Source organism: Callorhinus ursinus, unplaced genomic scaffold, assembly GCF_003265705.2.
Source record: "Callorhinus ursinus isolate GAN/ISIS: 27379988/994484 unplaced genomic scaffold, GSC_fseal_2.0 scaffold13, whole genome shotgun sequence".
In the NCBI taxonomy this organism is placed as follows: Eukaryota; Metazoa; Chordata; class Mammalia; order Carnivora; family Otariidae; genus Callorhinus; species Callorhinus ursinus.
Window position 1 is genome coordinate 38122823 of NW_027397075.1, and position 14230 is coordinate 38137052.

Sequence of the window (14230 nt, forward strand, 5' to 3'; positions counted from 1 at the left end):
AGATACTCCAGAAAACAATATAATTTTAAGAATTGATCTAGCCATGGATAGAATGTCTATATTTCCTCTATAGAAAAGAGATTTTTACATTAAAAAATTAAGTCATGACCATAATAGAATTCCCCTGGAGCCTGGAATGGAAGACTGTAATGGGTATTTTTTTTTAAGATTTCTTATTTATTTATTTGTCAGGGAGAGAGACAGAGCACAAGCAGAGGGAGAAGCAGACTCCCCGCTGAGCAGGGAGCCCTACGCAGGACTCAATCACAGGACCCTGGGATCGTGACCTGAGCTGAAGACAGCCGCTTAAGGGACTGAGCCACCCAGGTGTCCATGTAAAGGGTATTTCTATTTTTGCTTTGTAGATGGTAATATTCTTTAGGGTTAGCTTGGGGGTAGATACCAAGTCTAAGATTGTGTTTTTTTTTTTTAACTTTCCTAGGTTTCTATGAATATTTTGAATAGTTAACAGAGCCAAAATATTAACTGATATAGTAATTTCTTACTATTCTGATTCTCTATCCTAATGCATGTGGAGCCACTTGTCTCTATCTTTATATCCTGCCTAATAATACTATCCTATCTACTAAATTCCTATAATATACTATGCATGTAGTATGCCAATAAATTATCCTCCCCCCAAAAGAACTCTGAGATGATACCTTTATTCCTATTTTATGAATGAGAAAACTGAGTTTGGAGAAGTCGGGAACTTACCCAAAGTCACATAGCTTGCAAGAAACAAATCGTGTTCTTTCTACGAAAAAAGGCAATTAGTACCTCATCCATCAAATAGTCATAAGACAGAAGACAGAAGGGATCATCCGGGTCTTTGTGTTCCACTAAAGGAAGTCTTTTTTTTTTTTTTTTTTCTTAAAGTGAGAGCTTGCGCAAGCAGGGGGCGCAGCAGGCAGAGGGAGAAGCAGCTCCCCGCTGAGCAGGGAGCCCAATGTGGGACTTAATCCCAGAATCCTGGGATCATGTCCTGAGCTGAAGGCAGATGCTTAACGACTGAGCCACCCAGGCACCCCAAAGAGGAGTCTTATTATTGAATATGTAGGTGGCAGGCACAAAGCTGGAATTGAAAGCTAATAAAACTTCAAATGAACTTAGCAGGTAAAAGAACAGATATCGCAAATCAGCAAGATGAAATCATTATAACGACGGATGTAGTGGCCTAGACTTACCTTTTAAAAAACATCCATTTGGGCACCTGGGTGGCTCAGTTGGTTAGGCGGCTGCCTTCGGCTCAGGTCATGATCCTGGAGTCCCGGGATCAAGTCCCGCATCAGGCTTCCTGCTCGGCAGGGAGTCTGCTTCTCCCTCTGACCCTCTTCCCTCTCGTGCTTTCTATCTCTCATTCTCTCTCTCTCTGAAATAAATAAATAAAATCTTTAAAAAAAATAAAATAAAAAAATAAAAAAACATCCATTAAAAAAAAAAATCCGTAAAGAATGGGTGGTTGTTTTGGGGTGAAGCCTTCTCTCTCGATAATCATTGGTCATAAGCAGCTTACAACCGTCTCTTTGTCAAATATCTTAGGCCATTGGAGTCACATGGTGTTTATAGCGTTCCCCTTATCTATCAACCTAGCAACCCTAGCAGAAATAAAACTGATTTGTTTAGCCTGATTTGTTTTTTGGAACTCATGCTGAATTCTCACTGGAAACTACATGACTCAAGTTTTCCTAAGCTATCCATTTAATAATATATTCTAGAAAAATTTCCCAAGGATTGATGCAAAGTTTACTAGTTAGAAATCCCTGAGCTCTATCATTTTCTTCTTTTTTAAAAATATCAGAACAACTTTCCTTTGGCCTTCTGCCATCTTTACACAATTTTTCAAAGACAACCAATGGAGAGCTTTATGTTCATGTACCCAAGTACTTTCAGAAAACAGGTTACAACCTGGACCTGTAGTTTGAACACAGATTAAAGTTATTAGTTATAGGTTAGGAAAGGAAAAAAGTTTTCTTTTTGTGACTTGTTGATTTTAGTTCCCCATTCCTAAATAATGGGCCTCTCTGCCTAATTCTTATTATTCTGAAAATCTAGGATGGAAGATAGGTAAAGAGAAGAGAGAGGAGAAGAAGAGAAGAGAAAGAAGAGAAGAGGAAAGGAAAGAAAAAGAAGGAAGGAGGAGAAGGAGAGGAGGGAGGCAAGGAATAAAAAAAAGAAAAAAAATTTTTGTTTAGCATCATTTTTCAATTCTCCATTGATTATGAACCTCAAGACACCATAAAGTCTCCCAAGCTTCACATTATTCATAGATTTCTCAACTAGTTCTTCCTTGTCTTAATTAAACCCAGAGAGTTTCTCTTCCCACTTCCATTTAAAACATTAAATTTTCAAAAGAATAAGTCAAGAATTTTCATAAACTACTTTTACTCTAATCAGAAGGACAGAAGATACCAATCACCTATAAACACGATATCTTGTTTATATACAGTACTATGTTGCAGTGCCTTAATGCAGAGGATCCATTTCAAAATCATCTTAAAAATAGCCAACCTACTCAAAACATGTTTTTACTTCTAAGAACACAGATGCAGAGCCAAGAAACTAAGAAGTTCTGGTGCTAATAGGAAAGTTAGAAAAGCCATTCACAGAGAAAACATTTGTGATTAGTTAGTACAAACTTTCCCTTAAAATATATCTGGTTTTGTTTGCACTTCTAATAAAGTATTTTCCCATCTTGTCATAAAATTATTGTAGAGCATCTGTTTAAAGGCAGCATTGATTTTAACACATTATCTGAGAATGTCTCATATTTGGCATATGAATGTAACAGAATAGTTGGCCATTTAAAAATACAGTCATGGAGCACTGGGTGTTATACGAAAACAATAAATCGTGGATCACTACATCAAAAACTAATGATGTGTTGTATGGTGACTAACACAACATAATAAAATTAAATTAAATTTTAAAAAAAGAGCTTATATGAAAAAAAAATACAGTCATGGGGTGCCTGGCTGGCTCAGCCAGTAGAGCGTGTGAGTCTTGATCTTGGGGTTCTGGATTCAAGCCCCATGTTGGGTGTAGAGATTGCTTACAAATAAAAAAAAAATCTGAAAATACAGTTGATGTTTATTTAAAATCTGAAATGCAATGTAAAGGTACTGTTTGGAAAAATATAGTATTTCTTCTTTTCTATGTACCCACTCTAATTTCTTAGGTTCTTCCTTGTCCCCAGCCACATCTCCCATTCTCAATCATCACATTATATCAACTCTCACTTTAGTAAGTGATTCTAAATTTCCATTTCCAGTCTTCTTTTCTTGCCCAAGATTTAGGCCTTTAAAACAATCTCCTCCTTACTCCATCTTCGACTAAGCAAGAAAAAAGGAAGGGAATCCTATTGTTTCTAACCTAGAAAGATTTCCTGTGCTGTACCTTCTGGCCTACTACCTTACTTTAGGCCTCTCATAATCTGTCACCAAGATAATAAGAATAGCCTTTAATTGGTCTCCTGCTAAACAAAATTTTCCCATTCTTATCTAATATCCACACTGCCGTATCTGATAACTTTCTAATTTTTATCTTCGATTGGATCCCTGTTGCCTTCAAAACAAAAGTGGCACTCATTGGCATCAGAATCCACAATTGATCCCCACTGATATCCTGAGCCTCATATGACCCACCTCTATGCTCCTATCTCTGGATAAACCATGAATACATCCTCACCTGAATATGCCATGCTCTTTCACAACAGGGTATTTTTGATTATTCATTTCACTGGGCCTGGAAATTTGTTCTTCTATTCTCAAATAACTTCTGATTCTTCAAGCCCACTGCAAATATCACTTCCTGTGTGATTTGATTTTCTTACTCAGATAAAATTAACCATCTACTCCCCTTTGCCTGTAGCACTCAGTGTTCAGTATACTCTTCTTAAATAGTCTCTCTAAAAAAAGTTAATTACTAACCTTTATCAATGTTTTAACATTGGATTTCATGTACTTATATTTTCCTCCAGTTGTCTAATGTGTTTAAGCCTAGTCTGCCCAATAGGAAGACAATAAATAAATTCCTAGAGGTGAGGCATTGAAAGATTCATAGCCTGAACTAAATAATAATCTTACACTAAATAAACTACCTTTACCTCAAAGTTAGTTTCCTGAATTAAAGTTTTTATCATTTCTGTGTAAAAATACCAAAACTTGATGTAATCTGTTATGTGGTCATTGCTCAGTCTACTTGGAATGTGATTTGAATATGTTAATAATTTGGGGAATTTTTTCCAAGATGATACATAAGGTGGATGAATATCACAGAGTTGACACAAGAAATTGAAATAGATCTCATTTAAAGTTACAGTGCAAATCATAAGTTATATGGCTTTCATTAGTTTTACAATAATCAAGAATAAAGTAAAAAAAGCAGCTAGTAACCTTCACCATTTTAGAGTTTCCAACATTACCCTAGTTATACCAGTTTTAACAATCTGAATAAAAGCCTAGCATACTGTATATGCTTCTTATTCGTTTTTTTTAATAGTGTGAAGCTAGGTAAATTCTATTCTTTTGGGAATTTTATCTAAAGTTGACAGATTTTAATCTTTTTTAAAATCACTGAAAATACTTTAAAATGACTCCTGAGTGGGTTTGGGGACTTTTCAGTTTTCTTCATATGAGAAATATTGTTTTTAATAACAGAATTTTTTATTGTTTAACTTCTCACCCCCACTTTCATTAAGTATCTGGTGCCAATAACTTCTGAGCCTATAGGGATCTACAGTGGAAAAAAAATTTCTTCCTGAATCTCTCATTGTTTGTTTCAGATTCAGATTTCTTGGGTCTACTAAGTTACCACATACTTCAATATTTCAGTTTTTAAAATACTGAGCTCTTGCTGCTGTTCTTTCCTCTTCTCCTTTTTCTTCTCTTTTTTCTCTCAATATTTTATTTTGAAATATAATATACACACCTAAAAGTGAATAAAACATATATAGGCATCTATGGTGGGCAATACAATGGCTCCAAAGACATCCATGTCCTAATCACCAAGACCTTTAAATATATTATCTTACATGAAAAAAATATAGATGTGATTAATGATCCTGAGTGGTGCCTGGGTGGCTCAGTCAGTTAAGTGTCCAAACCTTGGTTTTGGTTCAGGTCATAATGTTGTGGTCATGAGATGGAGCCCTGAGTCCAGCTCGTTGATGAGCATGGAGCCTACTTGAGATTCTCTCTCTCCTCTTCCCCTGCCCCTCTCCCCAACCCCCACTCATATACACACTCTCTCTCTCTCTCAAAAAAAAAAAAAATCTGGGGCAGTTGGGTGGCTCAGTTGGTTAAGCCTTTGACTCTTGATTTTGGCTCAGGTCATGATATCTCAAAGTCATGAGATCGAGCCCCACATAGGGTTCCACACTGAGCATGGAGCCTAGTTAAGATTCTCTCTCTCTCTCCCTCTGCTCCTCCATCCCTCCACTCATGCTCTCTTTCTCTGAAAAGAAGCTCAATATGTGGATTTAATTCTGGATTACCGAATTGGCTCAATATATCCAGAAGGGTTATTACAGTTGGTCATAGAGAGGATGTGACTGCCCCTTGACCTGTGAAAAGGAATCCAGCAATCAGAGGCTCCTCACTCCCTCATCTGTCTTTGGAATGTGCATTCTGCTTGCCTTCCCTGCTCCCAGAAGTTGCCCCAAGGACAGCTTTGAGATAGTGATATGGTGTTGAGAACATCTGGATAGCATATATGAGTGAACCCCTTTAAGGCCCATATATAAACTTTTAAGATTCAATGGGCAGATATGGAGATCTACTTGTCTTATGGCCACCAAAGTCAAGAATTGTATGTAAGTTCCCATGCTTATTAAAACTGCCACCTACCAATCTGAAGTGGCCTGCTTCTTTCCTTAGTCTTTCCCTGCTCTTTGATTATGGGGACCAATTTCAGATTATACCGAGGAAGCTCCCTAGGAGGTTGCAAACCAAAAAGGTGAGTAAAGTGAAAGAGGAAGGAAGGAGAGGAAGTCAGAATGATATGTGAGAAGGTGCTGCTGCTTTGAAGATGGAGTAAATGAACTAGGAGCCAAGGAATGCCAGTGGCCTCTAGAAGCTGGAAAGGGGAAGAAACAAATCTTCCCCTAGAGCCTTCAAAAAGTAACATAGCACTGTTGACTCCTCAATTTTTGCTTAGTGAGACCTATGTTGGACTTCTAAGCCACAGAACTATAAGAAAATAAATATGTGGTGGTTTGGGTGTTTTTTTAAAGATTTTATTTATTTATTTAGAGAGCACATGCTAGCAGGGGAAGGGTTAGAGGGAAAGGGAGCAAGAGAATCTCAGGCAGACTGCACTGAATGTGGAGCCTGATGTGGGGCTTGTTGCAGGGCTAAATCTCACGGCCCTGAGATTATGACCTTGAGATCATGACCTGGGCTGAAATAAAGAGTCAGATGCTTAACTGACTGAGCCACCCAGGCACCCCATAAATTTGTGTTGTTTTAAGTCACTATGTTTCTGGTAATTGTTAAAGTAGCATTAGTAAACAAGCACAGCATAATATAAAAATAATTAAAAGTTAATACCCATGCAACCATCATCAAAAAATAAAACACTTCCAGGCCCTTAGCTACCCTCTCTTCCCCTGCCATATGTCCTTTCTCCAATATATCCCCTTTGTACTAAATGTAACTACTCTCTTGATATTTATATCATACTATTCCTTGTTTTTCTTTATATTTTTACATGCCATGAATGTATACAAAAAATATACTTTAGTTTTGCCTGATATTTTTAGTATAATAAAGATGTATGCATTATGTCTCACTCCTTTAGTTCAACAGTATTTCTACATGATTCATGCACATTGCTGCATATAATTCTAGTCATTGTAATTTATTTTTTTATTAAAGCCTATTTTATCTGATATAACTATAGTTATACCAGCTTTCTTTTAGTAGTGCTTCTGTGCTATTTAATTTTCCATCCTTTTCAAATTTTCTGTATCCTTATGTTTTACATGTCTGTTTTAAATAGCATATAGATAGGTTTTAAAGCAATCTGATAATCATTGTCTTTTAACTGGCATTTAGTCCATTTATACTTAATGTAATAAATGATAGATTTAAATTTAAATCGCCATCTTGTTTTGTGATTTCTATTTGTTACCTGTTTTTTTTCCCCCTATCTCTCTTGCCTTTTTTGGAGGAAGGAGCAGATTACTGAGTGTTTTTTATCATTCCATTTTTTTCTTCTACTAGTTTGAAAATTTTGTTTTTACTCCTTTATTGTTGCATCCTTAACTTGTGCAAGTTAGATGTCTCCAATAAAGTAATAGATTTATCAGTGGTTAAAAATGCTCATGGGAAATTTTACAGATCAAGTGGACATCATCTGATCTTAGCCTCACTAAATGTAAGTCAACCAGACATATTCTTGTGGTGTGATGAAATGTAAGGCACACAATTTCACCTGTGCAATACTATTACTGATAAACCAAGCTACTGAATTGTATTCTTATGGACCGAACTGTGTCCCTCCAAGTTCACATGGTGAAACACTAATCCCCAGCGTGATATTTGGAGGTGTAGCCTTTGGGAGGTAAATTCATTTAAATGGTGGGGGCTTATAATGGGATTAGTGCTATTTTAATGAGACACCAGAGAACTTATTCTACCTCTTTCTCTTTGTGTCCACAAAGAAGAGGTCATGTGCGCACACAGAGGGATGTTGGCCACCTATAAACCAAGAGAAGCAGTCTCAGGATGAAACCTCTTTCCAGCAATTTCTTGGACTTCCAAGCCTCCAGAACTTTGAGAAAAGTAAATGTCTATTGTTTAAGCTACCCTGTATATGGTATTTTGTTATGACAACCAGACTAAGAATAGATCTAGTCAAACTAATCAAGCATCTAGGTCTAATTATTAGTTTACAGGAAATTTGGGGAAAAAACAAAAAATTTAAGTAGTAACCACCCATATCTAGAATATAGGCTATTTGATAGGACAAATACTCATTTTCTTCAGTAACTCAATGGGAGGAAAAAAATAGGAGTTTGGTGGGAGTGGGTGGGTGAAGGACACAGTTACAGAATAAGAGACAAAACCAAATGTAATGTGTGGGCTTTGTTTGGATCCTGACTATAATCAACCAACTGTAAAAGCTCATTTGGAAGATAATATGGAAAATATGAATGTGAACTGGGTATTAGATGTTATTAAGGAATTATAATTAATTTTGTTATGATAGTCACAAGGGATTGAATTTATTTTATTTTATTTCATTTTATTTTTAAGATTTTATTTATTTATTTAACAGAAAGAGAGACAGTGAGAGAGGGAACACAAGCAGGGGGAGTGGAGAGGGAGAAGCAGGCTTCCCGCTGAGCAGGGAGTCCAATGTGGGGCTCCATCCCAACATGACCTGAGCCGAAGGCAGACACTTAATGACTGAGCCACCCAGGCGCCCCAAGGGAACTGAATTTTTAAAAAAGTCTTTAGCGGGGTGCGTGGGTGGTTCAGATGGTTGAGTGTCTGCCTTCGGTTCAGATCGTCATCCTGGGGTCCTGGGATCGAGCCCTGCATCAGGCTCCCTGCACAATGGGGAGCCTGTTTCTCCCTCTGCCTCTGCCTCTCCCTCTCTCTCTCTGACTCTCATGAATAAATAAATAAAACATTTAAAAATAAATAAATAAAAAAGTCTTTAGGGGCACCTGGGTGGCTCAGTTGGTTGGAGGTCTGACTCCTGATTTCAGCTCAGGTTGTGATTTCAGGATTGTGGCATCATGCCCAGCATGGAGCCCACTTGGGATCTCTTTCAACCTCTCCCTCTGCCCTATTCCCCACTCTCTCCCTCTCTCTCTCTCTCTTGCTCTCAAAAAAAAAAAAAAAAAGGTCTTTATGAGGGCGCCTGGCTGGCTTGGTCAGGGGAGCATGCAACTCTTGATCTCAGGGTTGTGAGTTTGAGTCCCACTTTGGGTGTAGAGATTATGTAAATAAATATTTTTTTGAAAAATTAAAAAATAAAAGACACACACACAAAAGGGTCTTTATCATTAAAGATTCATATTGAAAGATTTATAAGTGAAATGACATAATGTCTATGATTAGCTATAAAATACTGTCTACTCCAGCAAAAAGAAAATAAAGGTGTGGGACAGGTGAAGGAAGATTGTTAAAATGTTAATTGCTGGAGCTAAATGACCCATACTAAGGAATTCACCAAACTATTATTTCTATATGATTGAAAATTTTGTGCATGATTTAAAAAATCTAAATAAAATATTTTTAAAATCTAGCATCAATAACTCTATTCTCTTACCAGAAAATAACTTCTGGGATTCTATTAGTTTCTTATTAGTGCTATAAAAGATCACCACAAATTTAGCAGCTTAAGACAACACAAGCCTATCATCTTACAGTTTTGAGATCTGAAGTCCTAAAATCAAGAAGTCTGCAAGTCAGCAAGGATGTATTTCTTTTGGAGGCTCTAGAAAAGAACCATTTCCTTACTTTTTATAGTTTCTGGAGGCCACCTGCATTCCTTTGTTTATGGTCTCTTTCCATCTTCAAGGTCAGCAGTATAGCATCTTCAAATATCTACCCACCTCTGTTTGTCTCTTTCTCTCTCTCTGTCTCTCCGTCTTTTTCTCTCCTTCTTTTCTCTCTCTCCTCTCTCATCTCCTTTTATGATTAAGACCTTACTGTCTCCCTCTTCTAACTTTTGTGATTATATTGGGCCCATCCAAATAATCCAAAATAAGCTTCCTGTCTCAAGATCCTTAACTTAATCACATCTGTGAAGTCCATTTTGCCATATAAGGTAGAGAATTAGGATGTGGACATCTTTTAGAGGCCTACTATAAGGACTTGTGTACTATACTTGATTTACTTTAATTCTACATATTTTTCAAGACCCAAAAAAGAGAAAGGGAGGAATATACACAACTGAAGTGAAAGAAGTTCAGAGTTAGGGGGAAAATTGCCTTTCTTCATCACATGTTTTATTTAGGTATTTATAATTTGCCTTTAAGGATGTATTTCACAATTTGATTTCCTTCTTGATTTAACATCTATAAAAGGCCATAGCTAAAAACAGAAATATATATAGAAAAATTTTTAAAGAAAAAAAATTATCCATAATTTTACTACCCAAACATAATAAATTTGGGAGAATTTATTTTTAGCTTTTTATTTTCACTTTTTTTAAACAGTGAGATCATAGGGGTACCTGGGTGGCTCAGTCGGTTAAGTGTCTGCCTTTGGCTCAGGTCATGATCTCAGGGTCCTGGGATCAAGCCCCATGTCAGGCTGCCTGCTCAAAGGAAAGTCTGCTTCTCCCTCTGCCTCTCCCTTCCCCCCTGCTTGTGCTCTCTTTCTCTCTCTCTCAAATAAATAAATAAAATATTTTTAAAAAATAAAGTGAGATTATATATTATAAAAATATTTGGGTCTTTTTGTACTTACATAATCCTATGTAATGATCATTTACTTCTATCATGGAATATTTTCAAAAATGTCATTAATATCTTTGTGTTATCCTATTGTTGGGATATGACATAATTTATAAAACCATCAACCTATTTTGAATGTATTTATTGTCTTACGAGTGATTACTAGAAATAGCATTATTGATTCAAAATATATAAACATTTTTTATGGTCTTGAAGTATAGCAAGAATTGCCCTCTTGAAATCTTTGGACTTTTCTGATTGTAATTTTAAAACAGACCCAGAAAATGACCAGTTATTGCCTATTATTTTCTTACAATTCAGTTATATTAGCAGCTCTCTACCTTGTTTTGTTTATTGTACTTCCCACATTTTCTTTTATTTTTCTCTTTCTTTCATTTCTTGAGCATATTCACAGACACCAATCAGTATGGGGTTAAACAAAAAATAGGCTTTTTAGATGATCAAGACTTACTCTTACCTCCTATAATGGAGAAAAGAGATTTAGAATAATGAACAGATGGATCAGACAATCATTATTATACTCTAATCAAATGTTAACTGTAGGTGAAAGTACTGAATCCAGAAAAAAATAGAAAGTAACATTTTATAAAATTAGACACATTTGCAATGCTATTTATTTTTGCTTTCCTAGATTTCCTTTTGACCTCACTCTGTTTGTATAACAAATACTCAAATATATATTCAGAATTAGTTCTAAGGAATTTAGTGGTCAAAGATTTCAGACTTGCAATATTACAAAAATCTAAGGATTACTAAGAAAGGTAGCATGGGCCAGTGAAAAGAGCTATGATCTCTGAGTCAGAAGTTGATTTTATTACTAAGGGTTGAATGGCCTCAAAGGGATCATTTTAAGTCCACACTGTTACAATTTCTCAATTTATAAAATGGGAATAATATAGGATAGATATACCTTACATAAATATAATGAAGATAACATTGAAAAATTTATTTCAATTAGATTCACAAATATTTACTGAGCAGGCTGTCATATCTAGATGTAAAGATACAATAAAAAAGATTGCATGGTCCCAACTTCATGGAATTCATAAGAGTCTAATAAGAATGGTGACTCAAAAAAGAATGATGAATGTTACAAAAGGAACTGTCAGGGCTGCTGGGCAAACTGGAGAGCAAGGGAATTAACTGATGGAGGGAATTTCTTGAGGAGATGAGATTCTAAGGCCAGGGAGAGGGAATAATAAAAAGAACTGGAGTCTTTATGAGTTAACAATCGGGCTACTTACAGGAATAAAAACAGAAAGCAGAACACGATTTGTTGACTTTCAGAGTGTTTAAACAAATTAGTTGCCAATGTTTAAGAACTTCAAGATTACAGAAAAAAAAAGAAATTTCCAGATTTCTTGAAAAATGAGGATCTCACACATGGTAGCAACCAGCTGAATCCAGGAGCATCTACTTTCATTTAAGTACGTGCCCTCCAATTCGTCATAGAGACCACCCTACTTACTCTCTTACAGCTGACCTATTTTACATTAATCTGCCTCTGCCTATATTTGGGTTTTCAGTATCTGATCTGGAAATGAGACTGTACACTTGAAGAGCAGAAGTAAGTCCTGTGTACCTGGAGTGCAGAGACAAAGAGGAATTAGATTGGGAGCCTGAAGTGGCAGTGTTAAGTTTGTGCCAGATTGGAGCAGGCCTGGTATGGTCAATGGATAAAATTGGAGTCCTGGGGCACCTGGGTGGCTTAGTGCGTTAAGCATCAAACTTCAGCTCAGGTCATATCTCAGGGTCCTGGGATGGAGCCTCACATCGGGCTCTCTGCTTAGCGGGGAGTCTGCTTCTCCCTCTCCCTCTGCCCCTCCCCCAACTGGTGCGCTCTCTATCTCTCTCTCTCTTTCAAATAAATAAATAAAATCTTTAAAACAACAAACAAACAAACACTGAAGGGGCTTGAGCAGGGAAATTACATGCCCATATTGGAGTTTTTTAAAAAGTTCTCTGTATGCAGAGTGAAAAAGGGATTGTAAAAGTGCCTTGAAAGCTGAAGACTAGAAAGTATCAACTTGGATTATTTTGTCAAGTTTCAGATGAAAACAGAGGATGAATTTCAAATTTTGTGCAGACTGGTTCTATTCTGATAAAAAAAAAAAAGTCATTGTGACTCCCTAGCTTTTTCTAAAGACAATAAAAGTTAGTCATATCTTGAAAAAAACATTGACCAAAATTATTCTAACATGAAGGGGAAAAAAAACTTGCATAAAAAGTGAAAAACCAGATGATAAAACCTGAGTGATAAAAGAAAACTTTCCCGTATGTTACAGAAAGATCTTCCCCTTACTCAATAAAGTACATCCTAGTATTATTCAAATAAACTCATACAGACACACTGAAAAAGTTATAACTCAGAATGACCCATGGGGTTTATTTCCTGTTAGACTCTATCCCTTGTTCTGCTCTCGAATTTTATTTGAATACATTTCAGCAATGATTCATTTTGTCAGTCTGCCAGAAGTCTTTCTTACTGAGCGAGTGGCATGTACTTCACGTACTTCAGCAGGAACACAATTGAGAGTTTACTGAGAATGCTTCCAAATACCTTATTTGCTAATTCAAAAATAAGTCATACTATTTTTTTATTGGTAATATGCCTCTGAGACTAAATATCATATGACAAACAGTGGAAGTTAAAACAGCAAGTGAACATGATCTAGGCATGACCTTGACCTACATTTTGGGCACCAGGTCTTCTTCAGTGAGACCCACTGCCTGGAATCTATGTGGAACCTGCGTCTGGTTTTCAGTGTAAGCCATCACCTCCCAGATGCAGCCTGCACCAGTGGGTACCATGCCACATCTGACAGTATGACACACACTCCTTTGTTGGTAATTCTTGTGCTCTAATATATTAGCAAGATTTTAGTCAAAACCATTATTTCATTATTATATTCTCACCTACTCCTTCTCACCCTCATCTCCACCTCAAGGCTCGTCAGAAGTCTATGAATTGCTGAAGTAAAGCAATAATAATTAATAATAATAACTAATATTTTTTGAGTCATTATGTACCTGAGAATGTTCTAAGTGCTTTGTCATACCAATTCATTTTTTAAATTTTTTTAGAAGTTTTTATTTATTCATTTGAGAGAGAGAGAGAGCACAAGCAGGGGGACAAGCAGAGGGAGAGGGAGAAGCAGACTCCCTGCTGAGCTAGGAGCCCGAAGTGGGGCTCAATCCCAGGACCTGGAGATCATGACCCGAGCTGATGGCAGACACTTAAACATCCAAGCCACCCAGGTGCCCCCGTAGCAATTGATTTAATCCTCATAACCACCCTATCACATAAGTAGGGAAGTTATCCTTTTTACAAATAAGGAAACTGGGTTATATAGTGGTAAAGTCATCTGGAACCCTTGCTATTAACCACCACACTCTAGCTCTAGAGTCCATACTTTCAACCTCTTTTTTACAAACATTCTGCTGTACTCCGATTCACCTTTTTTCTGTAATGTTTAGCATTGCATTGGATGTGTTCTTTTCTGGAAGTCTTCTAGGCTCCTCATGGACCTATCCTATCAGTCTACAAGTCCTGCCAGATGTAGCTACATAGCAGTGGCCCCAACTTAGGTTCAAGCTGGGATCCCTACTTTCCCCAACTCCAGGGTAATAGCCACCCACAGATCTTCCTTTGTCCTTCCTTCATCTCCATCAAGTCCAACTGACAACTTGATTTTTTGCTTCTACTTACTGCCCTTTTGGAGATAGCATTCCTTCTTCAGCTGAGATGAGCAAATAAAGAATCCTTTCTCTTCACTGAGTCAGAAACAAGAAACA

General features: G+C 36.8%; 1 long non-coding RNA gene and 1 pseudogene across 1 annotated transcript in view; one reads left to right on the forward strand and one right to left on the reverse strand.

Annotated features, from left to right (window-relative positions):
• The window catches only part of LOC141374013 (uncharacterized), a 102026-nt gene extending 100549 nt beyond the window's left edge, over nt 1-1477 (reverse strand). The window contains exon 1 of the long non-coding RNA XR_012380551.1: nt 1188-1477. This is a non-coding gene — a long non-coding RNA (uncharacterized lncRNA). The remainder of the gene's footprint in view (nt 1-1187) is intronic.
• Nucleotides 1-14230, forward strand: part of LOC141374014 (mitochondrial import inner membrane translocase subunit Tim9 pseudogene) — a 781319-nt pseudogene that overhangs the window by 600209 nt on the left and 166880 nt on the right.